Below are 11,195 nucleotides of genomic sequence, written 5' to 3' on the forward strand. Positions count from 1 at the left end.
TGTGTGTGTGTGTCCCATCCCCTCCTGCCACTCACAGGAGTTACTATAGCAACAGGCCCTAACAGCTGAGTACAGGAACAGCTGATGACTCTCTGCTTAAAACTCAGCAGTTTTTTGCTCCAAATACATACATCCTGATGCAAGGGCGTAGATTTGGCATGGACGGAAGGGACATGTCCCCACCAATATCCAGCGATTATTAAATCGCTGGATATTGAATTGTAATTTTAAATGGTTTAAAAGCATGTAGAATAGCATATGTAGACAAGTATATTTGTCCCCTTTTATCAAGAAGCAAAGACAAAAAGGAAAAAGAAAAGAAACAGGGCAGGGTTCGGTGGTTGAATCATCCGTCCCCACCAATGCCAAAACCAAATCTACGCCCTTGTCCTGATGTATTTGGACAACTGATCCGACAGTAGCATAGGCACACTTAAAATTTCTTTGAAAATTTTCGCTTTCTAGTTATTATTAATATTATTATTATTATTATTATTATCGTTATTATTATAGCTAGAGTGATGACGTTTAATCTCATTCTTCAGATGAAATGCTTGACCACACTCGATCATTTATACATTGAAATATAAAAGCTAAATAACACAGGCTTGTATATTGTGGTGAATAGACATGTGTCATTGCTCTGAGCTGTGTCTGGCAGGCAGAGAGTCTCCACTAGGGGTGGGTTTTTTATAATCGATTTATCGATTAAAATCGATTCTGGCTTGGATAACGTAAAATGGATTCATTAAAATCCTGAATCGATTTTTTTAATATAAATTTATTTCGCCCGAAATGCCAGAATCTCAGTTGAAATCTCACAAAATTTCAACAACCACTGAGAGGGAATGAGAGGGGATATTTTACTGTTATTTTATTATTGCATCAGAATCATACAACAAGCATTTATTGAAGTTAGTGATATTACATTAAGGTTGTATTACAGTGACTGTTATAATCAGGATAACTATAATCTTCTATTTACCGGTGTCAGTATAATCATACATTCTTTCATTGCAGGTGTAACCTGGATCATCTTTATACATATTGCCACTTAGTGCTTATTATGGAGTTGTGCTCACGTCAGTAAGGGTTAAAAGCTACAGTCAGCGGGATGTCTGGCTGATCTATTGTGTGAAGCGACGCAGAGTGTAGAAGGCCGCACATGCTTACAAGACACTTACATCATGTTATCTGAGGGTCTTTTATTCAGTTATATCTTTTGTTAACCTTTAAGTAGTGTGTATTGGTAATAATTACTCATTACTTCATTTACTTATAATCACTAATTGTTATTGCATTAGAGAATTTCTTTAGGCTGTCGGCCTTATGTTACAACTCCTATTACAGGCATCATCATAATCCCATATTAACATTTTCTATTACAGGTGCAGTGATAATCATGTTCATATACATGCATTGTATTTTTGTGCTTGCCAATGAGGGGGGCTCGATCAACTAGTGGAGGGTCGGAAACTTAGTTTGGCGCGAGGACCGAACAATCTATTGTGTTAAGGATCTTGAGCTATAGGGAGAACACGCTTACAAAACACATATACCATGTTATTCACCATTATCCTTTATTCATTTATATTCTTTTATTAAGCTTTGAGTAGTGGCATTTGATTAGAACATTTATTCAACATATTACGTGTATGGTTTCAGTTAGGTTATTGCACACATGAAGAGTTGGCCTCTGTCTTTATAGACAGAGTGAATGCTGAGGTCGAGGCACACACGCACACACACAATCAGTGGTTAAACCCATGTATAGGTGGGAATTCAAATATTTAGAAAACAGTTTGCAAGGCCTTGTTGCTGGTTGATTAAGTTCGCAGGAGAGACGGTTTGTTCCAGGGGATAAGCGGAGTGAGAAGATTATGGGGAAGGATCTGGCCTCGGCAAGAAGAAGATGTTCTTTCAATGTGTTAAAAGCTGTCAACATTATTGTACCTACTTTATGCATGAGGGGGCGTTCTAATACCCTGATGTTCTTAAAAACTATTGTTGTGTGGTTTTCGGGAGAGATTTTGATGCTGTCTGTGTACGGTATCCATCTCCCACGCGTGTATTCATTAAATCGTCGTTTGACTCAACCCGGCCGGACCAATGTTGTTATTTTGGTTTTCCTCTTGTATTCATCCCCAATATTTTGAACCCGTAACACCACCAAACAGCTAAGACAGTAAGTGAAAGCAGGAACACGGATTCTGCACGAAGACGTAAACACACAGCGCGGATCAGAATCAGCGAGATGTGACTTTCTCACCAGACGGCACGGACACGGTCGGGGCTGAAAGCCGACAGCTCGCTGATTCTGATCTGTCGGTGCTTTGTGTTCACGCCCTTTTTGCGCTGATTCTAAAGCTGTTAGTTTGATCTCTCTCCAAACAATATTGACCAAACTAGCAGCAAAAGAAGATCCAAACTATGCTTCACATAAACATCGTCATGAATTCACTCTGACTTTTACTGTTTTGCTTCCACCAGGATGCACAGCTCTCTCGCTCTCTCTCTCTCCCCCCCCCTCTCTCTCCCTCAGTACTTCAACAAGTTTTCCGTCTAAAAATCTGTTTTCTGCATTATTCGCTTGCTTGTTACGCACAAGTCTTTTTTCTTCCTTTTACATACTTCCGAAAAGAAAACCTAATTTTTGTTGTTCAATACTCAACCAATTAAAACTTTTTAAAATTATGCAAAATGCAAAACGCTTAACTGTGTCTCTAATAAAACCGCTGTAACGTCAGAGGTAATGTCCATATGTTGATTAATGGTTTTCTTTCGTTTTTGATGTACTGCAGAATATTTTTATAAAATCCAGACCAGGAAAACCACCTTCATGTTTTTTTGTGTTTTATCTTCAGCTACTTTGACACAAGGGCATCTGCTGTGACGCTCACACCTTTGATAAAGTCTTGCGTGTGTCAGCTTCCTTTTTATAGATACAAAAATATGTAAATGTACTGATCTGAATTATAATATTTCTGACTGTCAAAATTTCCCAGATTTAAATCGAATTGAATCAAATCGTGGATCGAATCAATTCGGGACCTTGTGAATCGGATTTGAATCGATCTAGAAACCACTGACGATACCCAGCCCCAGCCTCCACGCTACACTAATCTGATCTGTCTGATTTGGAGAAAAAGTACTGAGGGAGACGCCTGGTGGACAAACAAAGACATGACAGAAAGAAAGACTAAAGTGGGTGGGGTTTTTTTGGTTTTTGCTCACAGGTGGAGAGTGCTTTTGAGCCTTTTCCTTATAAAAAGCCGTTTTTACCGTTTCTTCTCGCAGTAAATATAAACAACGACAGTATTCAGTAAGAAAACCAAACATTGCAGATATTTTTTAACATAACTCTGGTTTTACGTGGCCTCTCAACACAATTTAAAAACTGGTATAAAGTCCACACTTTTCTGTCAATTGTTCCGTCTGTCCTGCTCACATCTCCAATGGTTGTACACGTTGCCATTAACGTGGCTTCACTCCACGTCAGCCACGCCGCTTTGCTAGTTAAAACACCGGTGTCGGCACATAAGGACGCTGTCATAGCCTGCCAACAACATATATGCGAATGTGAATAGGATCAGCTGGACTATGGGATAAGGTGGCATCGTTCCAATCCCATACGGGAGCAGCCAGTCACTCACTCACTAACACTGCAAAACAGAATTATTAAAGTTTTAATTTTAATTTCAATTCAGGTTAGATTTTTTTTTTTTTTTTGTGTGTGTGTGTGTGTGTGTGTGTGTGTGTGTGTGTGTGTGCAACGCAGATTTTCTGTGCGCAGAGACCGTGTCAGCAGTGCGCACGCGTGCCGTCACGGGCCCGGCTCTGGGGACTCGGGGTCCATGGGCATTGGGATTATTATTATTGTTGATGTTGTTATTATTATTATTATTATGGTCATTACTATTATTATTTGGTGTGTTCTCTGCACTGCCTCTGTGCGCATCTGTATATGTGCGTTTGTGTTGCTGTTTTCTGTGGCCAAGTTACAGGCACCTTCAGGCCTGAGGGGTGTGGCCTGGCTTGAGGGCTGGCCACACCCGAAGTCCTTGCTGAACACCTGCTCCTCATCTGGGCTCGAGACCAGAGATAAACTACAGGACATTCTGAGAGAGGAATGGACAAACATCTCAATGACAGTCACTGAAGAGGATGTTTTACTGTCACCACCAGAGCCAAAGACCAGAGCTGAATTCTTAAAATACGCATGTAAAATCACACTGGATCCAAACACAGCACACAGACATCTGTTATTATCTGAGGGGAACAGAAAAGCAATATTTATGAAACAACAACAGCCTTATCCTGATCATCCAGACAGATTCACTGGATGTTATCAGGTCCTGAGTAGAGAGAGTCTGACTGGACGTTGTTACTGGGAGGTGGACTGGGGTATGGGAGCAGTTTGTATAGCAGTCGCATACAAGAATATCAGCAGAGTAGGGAGAGTGAATGAATGTTTCTTTGGACGCAATGACAAATCTTGGGCATTATATTGGTACACAGACAATAATAAATTTCGCCACAACAATGTCCAAACTCACCTCTCAGGTCCTCATTTCTCCATAATAGGAGTGTACCTGGATCACAGAGCAGGTATTCTGTCTTTCTACGGTGTCTCTGAAACCATGACTCTCCTCCACAGAGTCCAGACCACATTCACTCAGCCGCTCTATGCTGGACTTTTTCTTTATGGACTTCCAATCACTGCAGAGTTGATTAAAGTCAAATAGACAAAGAAGATCGATTCATGTTGATCCCTGACCATTATATGTACTTGTGTAGTTTCTAAATGAGGCTTTACATTTTCAAGTTCAGTGGTCCATTGATGTGAAAATAATATTACACTGATTCAAACTTTTGTTACGACTGTTGTCGTAATTTTAATATTTAAATCTGAGTGTGCAGGTGCCTCTCCATGATTGGTGCATCCAGTGGGACGTTTCGTACCGATTGGCTAATGACCAGGAGGCCGCATATAAGAAGCCCCCTGGACAGCCAGTCATTCATCCTCGGCCCATCCCAACCGGCAGACTGTGTGTTCACTGTATGGCAATGTTTGTTTAATCCAAGAGCATCAACGGGAGGACCGCCTTTTTGTTTGATGACAGTTTTCTCCTGTTTTTGTTAGTTAGGGAGGCAAGTCGTTGTGGTTTGGTTTAATTCTTTTGAATAGGTAAGTTTGATTTATCCCTGAGATAGGCTCCCTTCTGTTTGTTATTTTGTCCATAGGTTCACCACGAAGTTATAATAATCTCCCTTCTTTTGTTTCTAAATTCACTCATTGTAAATAAATCACTGTCAAAAAGTATTAGTTGCGTGATGTGCTGCTTTGGATCAGACGGGGATGGATCTCCCTTATGTTATGGTCTGGCCATGCCTAGACAGACCATAACACTGTACTTACATTTATATACCGTATATATCATCAGTATAAATCTAAATTTGTTCTTATGGCTGATAATCATATGAGTTTAAATGATACTACTCTGCATATTCAGCATGTTTGAAATCTTTCATCAGTCTGGTTAGTGGTTTTATTCTGTAGTTGCTGTAGTGGGTTGTCAAATGCAACAATATATTGGAGCTGCAGTGATTCATCAGTTAGTCAATGATTAGAGAATTGATTGTTTTATCCTTGTTTTAGTCACATTTAAAGCTGGTTCCAGTTTCTGAAATGTGAAAATTTTTGATTTTCTTGATCATATATGACTATGAACTTCTTTCATTTTATGTATTTCTTATCAAGATCAGATTTATGGTTTTCTCACAAATGCCATCAAAGCACAGCCTCCTCCCTCTCTGTCCGCCATAGACGACCATTCTAAAACTGTTCTCAATTTTCAGCTCAAACCTAACATCGAAGGGTGTCTTTACATTGTCACCACATCAGTATGATACACTCTACAGGCATGAAATTTTAATATGTTGTAGTCTGGAAGTTCCTGCCACTCACAGTGAAATAGTTGTTGCGATCGGACCTACAGTTTTCTCTTGGCAAGCATTTGTTTCAGAGCTTAAATCCTGTTTGCCCAACTCTCTGTCTGACCCCAACTGCAGAGTGTGTGTGTGTGTCCCATCCCCTCCTGCCACTCACAGGAGTTACTATAGCAACAGGCCCTAACAGCTGAGTACAGGAACAGCTGATGACTCTCTGCTTAAAACTCAGCAGTTTTTTGCTCCAAATACATACATCCTGATGCAAGGGCGTAGATTTGGCATGGACGGAAGGGACATGTCCCCACCAATATCCAGCGATTATTAAATCGCTGGATATTGAATTGTAATTTTAAATGGTTTAAAAGCATGTAGAATAGCATATGTAGACAAGTATATTTGTCCCCTTTTATCAAGAAGCAAAGACAAAAAGGAAAAAGAAAAGAAACAGGGCAGGGTTCGGTGGTTGAATCATCCGTCCCCACCAATGCCAAAACCAAATCTACGCCCTTGTCCTGATGTATTTGGACAACTGATCCGACAGTAGCATAGGCACACTTAAAATTTCTTTGAAAATTTTCGCTTTCTAGTTATTATTAATATTATTATTATTATTATTATTATCGTTATTATTATAGCTAGAGTGATGACGTTTAATCTCATTCTTCAGATGAAATGCTTGACCACACTCGATCATTTATACATTGAAATATAAAAGCTAAATAACACAGGCTTGTATATTGTGGTGAATAGACATGTGTCATTGCTCTGAGCTGTGTCTGGCAGGCAGAGAGTCTCCACTAGGGGTGGGTTTTTTATAATCGATTTATCGATTAAAATCGATTCTGGCTTGGATAACGTAAAATGGATTCATTAAAATCCTGAATCGATTTTTTTAATATAAATTTATTTCGCCCGAAATGCCAGAATCTCAGTTGAAATCTCACAAAATTTCAACAACCACTGAGAGGGAATGAGAGGGGATATTTTACTGTTATTTTATTATTGCATCAGAATCATACAACAAGCATTTATTGAAGTTAGTGATATTACATTAAGGTTGTATTACAGTGACTGTTATAATCAGGATAACTATAATCTTCTATTTACCGGTGTCAGTATAATCATACATTCTTTCATTGCAGGTGTAACCTGGATCATCTTTATACATATTGCCACTTAGTGCTTATTATGGAGTTGTGCTCACGTCAGTAAGGGTTAAAAGCTACAGTCAGCGGGATGTCTGGCTGATCTATTGTGTGAAGCGACGCAGAGTGTAGAAGGCCGCACATGCTTACAAGACACTTACATCATGTTATCTGAGGGTCTTTTATTCAGTTATATCTTTTGTTAACCTTTAAGTAGTGTGTATTGGTAATAATTACTCATTACTTCATTTACTTATAATCACTAATTGTTATTGCATTAGAGAATTTCTTTAGGCTGTCGGCCTTATGTTACAACTCCTATTACAGGCATCATCATAATCCCATATTAACATTTTCTATTACAGGTGCAGTGATAATCATGTTCATATACATGCATTGTATTTTTGTGCTTGCCAATGAGGGGGGCTCGATCAACTAGTGGAGGGTCGGAAACTTAGTTTGGCGCGAGGACCGAACAATCTATTGTGTTAAGGATCTTGAGCTATAGGGAGAACACGCTTACAAAACACATATACCATGTTATTCACCATTATCCTTTATTCATTTATATTCTTTTATTAAGCTTTGAGTAGTGGCATTTGATTAGAACATTTATTCAACATATTACGTGTATGGTTTCAGTTAGGTTATTGCACACATGAAGAGTTGGCCTCTGTCTTTATAGACAGAGTGAATGCTGAGGTCGAGGCACACACGCACACACACAATCAGTGGTTAAACCCATGTATAGGTGGGAATTCAAATATTTAGAAAACAGTTTGCAAGGCCTTGTTGCTGGTTGATTAAGTTCGCAGGAGAGACGGTTTGTTCCAGGGGATAAGCGGAGTGAGAAGATTATGGGGAAGGATCTGGCCTCGGCAAGAAGAAGATGTTCTTTCAATGTGTTAAAAGCTGTCAACATTATTGTACCTACTTTATGCATGAGGGGGCGTTCTAATACCCTGATGTTCTTAAAAACTATTGTTGTGTGGTTTTCGGGAGAGATTTTGATGCTGTCTGTGTACGGTATCCATCTCCCACGCGTGTATTCATTAAATCGTCGTTTGACTCAACCCGGCCGGACCAATGTTGTTATTTTGGTTTTCCTCTTGTATTCATCCCCAATATTTTGAACCCGTAACACCACCAAACAGCTAAGACAGTAAGTGAAAGCAGGAACACGGATTCTGCACGAAGACGTAAACACACAGCGCGGATCAGAATCAGCGAGATGTGACTTTCTCACCAGACGGCACGGACACGGTCGGGGCTGAAAGCCGACAGCTCGCTGATTCTGATCTGTCGGTGCTTTGTGTTCACGCCCTTTTTGCGCTGATTCTAAAGCTGTTAGTTTGATCTCTCTCCAAACAATATTGACCAAACTAGCAGCAAAAGAAGATCCAAACTATGCTTCACATAAACATCGTCATGAATTCACTCTGACTTTTACTGTTTTGCTTCCACCAGGATGCACAGCTCTCTCGCTCTCTCTCTCTCCCCCCCCCTCTCTCTCCCTCAGTACTTCAACAAGTTTTCCGTCTAAAAATCTGTTTTCTGCATTATTCGCTTGCTTGTTACGCACAAGTCTTTTTTCTTCCTTTTACATACTTCCGAAAAGAAAACCTAATTTTTGTTGTTCAATACTCAACCAATTAAAACTTTTTAAAATTATGCAAAATGCAAAACGCTTAACTGTGTCTCTAATAAAACCGCTGTAACGTCAGAGGTAATGTCCATATGTTGATTAATGGTTTTCTTTCGTTTTTGATGTACTGCAGAATATTTTTATAAAATCCAGACCAGGAAAACCACCTTCATGTTTTTTTGTGTTTTATCTTCAGCTACTTTGACACAAGGGCATCTGCTGTGACGCTCACACCTTTGATAAAGTCTTGCGTGTGTCAGCTTCCTTTTTATAGATACAAAAATATGTAAATGTACTGATCTGAATTATAATATTTCTGACTGTCAAAATTTCCCAGATTTAAATCGAATTGAATCAAATCGTGGATCGAATCAATTCGGGACCTTGTGAATCGGATTTGAATCGATCTAGAAACCACTGACGATACCCAGCCCCAGCCTCCACGCTACACTAATCTGATCTGTCTGATTTGGAGAAAAAGTACTGAGGGAGACGCCTGGTGGACAAACAAAGACATGACAGAAAGAAAGACTAAAGTGGGTGGGGTTTTTTTGGTTTTTGCTCACAGGTGGAGAGTGCTTTTGAGCCTTTTCCTTATAAAAAGCCGTTTTTACCGTTTCTTCTCGCAGTAAATATAAACAACGACAGTATTCAGTAAGAAAACCAAACATTGCAGATATTTTTTAACATAACTCTGGTTTTACGTGGCCTCTCAACACAATTTAAAAACTGGTATAAAGTCCACACTTTTCTGTCAATTGTTCCGTCTGTCCTGCTCACATCTCCAATGGTTGTACACGTTGCCATTAACGTGGCTTCACTCCACGTCAGCCACGCCGCTTTGCTAGTTAAAACACCGGTGTCGGCACATAAGGACGCTGTCATAGCCTGCCAACAACATATATGCGAATGTGAATAGGATCAGCTGGACTATGGGATAAGGTGGCATCGTTCCAATCCCATACGGGAGCAGCCAGTCACTCACTCACTAACACTGCAAAACAGAATTATTAAAGTTTTAATTTTAATTTCAATTCAGGTTAGATTTTTTTTTTTTGTGTGTGTGTGTGTGTGTGTGTGTGTGTGTGTGTGTGTGTGTGTGTGTGTGTGTGTGCAACGCAGATTTTCTGTGCGCAGAGACCGTGTCAGCAGTGCGCACGCGTGCCGTCACGGGCCCGGCTCTGGGGACTCGGGGTCCATGGGCATTGGGATTATTATTATTGTTGATGTTGTTATTATTATTATTATTATTATGGTCATTACTATTATTATTTGGTGTGTTCTCTGCACTGCCTCTGTGCGCATCTGTATATGTGCGTTTGTGTTGCTGTTTTCTGTGGCCAAGTTACAGGCACCTTCAGGCCTGAGGGGTGTGGCCTGTCTTGAGGGCTGGCCACACCCGAAGTCCTTGCTGAACACCTGCTCCTCATCTGGGCTCGTGGGTGGGAGCTATTTAGATGAGCGATGGAGCTTCCACCGACGCTGGATTATTGCGGTTGACTTCACGTCAGACTTCAAACATAGTCAGAGAGTGTGAGTGTATACCTGCTGGGATAAAGTGCGTAACGACTGCCTCTATTGTTTTCCCCCAGGAGGAATGTGGGACGAGAAGGAGCAGTGAGCACTACACTGGGACTTTTCAGTGAAGAAGACACAACACGGGAGTCTGGGAAACGGGGGAATTTATTGTTGTTTACTTCGCCACCTCTGTAAATAAACACTGTTGCACTGAAGAGTCCGGCGTTTGGGTCCTGTTTCCCCACCTCCCCACGGTCTGCCAGCCGGACCGTGACACGTGCAGCTTAGAGGGAACATTGCTTGCCAGTCTCCTGACTCTGTAAACTGTTAAAGTACATCAGCTCTTTGGTTGGTGACATACCAGCAGGCATATAGTGTAGAAAGTTAAAATTAGCTAATGAGCTCAAACAGTCTAACCTATATTAGGTAGCAAATATATATAAGCAGTACTTTCTATGTCACAGCAGCAATCCTGTATCCTCAGATTAATTTTTACTTCTCTCTGCTAATCTTTGGGAAAAAAACTTTACAGACACTCTGTGGCTTGTTGGTCTAGGTGTATGATCCTCTCCCTGGGTGTGTGTGAGTGGTCCCGCGTTCAAATCCTGCACAAACCCATTAAATAACAATCATCTTGTCTACTGTGTAAAGTTAGGTCTGCTAGGTGCTAAAGTGAGATACTTGTGGAGTTATATGACCCAGATACACACAGACACACACCTACATACAGACATGTAAACTTAAGCAACACAACCTTCAAGACGATCTCACTGCTCTGATGTGTTGATAAAGAAAAATAATAGGAATGTAAGTAGTTCTGTAATTGTCTCTGCTTCTAAACACTGCTGCTCTTCCTTATTTAATGTTATACAGCAGGAGAGTGCATGGAGGACCTGTGAGAAACACTGTATCAATAACAAATATAAGGAGGTGTC

This window comes from Pelmatolapia mariae, linkage group LG3_W (genome assembly GCF_036321145.2).
Source record: "Pelmatolapia mariae isolate MD_Pm_ZW linkage group LG3_W, Pm_UMD_F_2, whole genome shotgun sequence".
Classification (NCBI taxonomy): domain Eukaryota; kingdom Metazoa; phylum Chordata; class Actinopteri; order Cichliformes; family Cichlidae; genus Pelmatolapia; species Pelmatolapia mariae.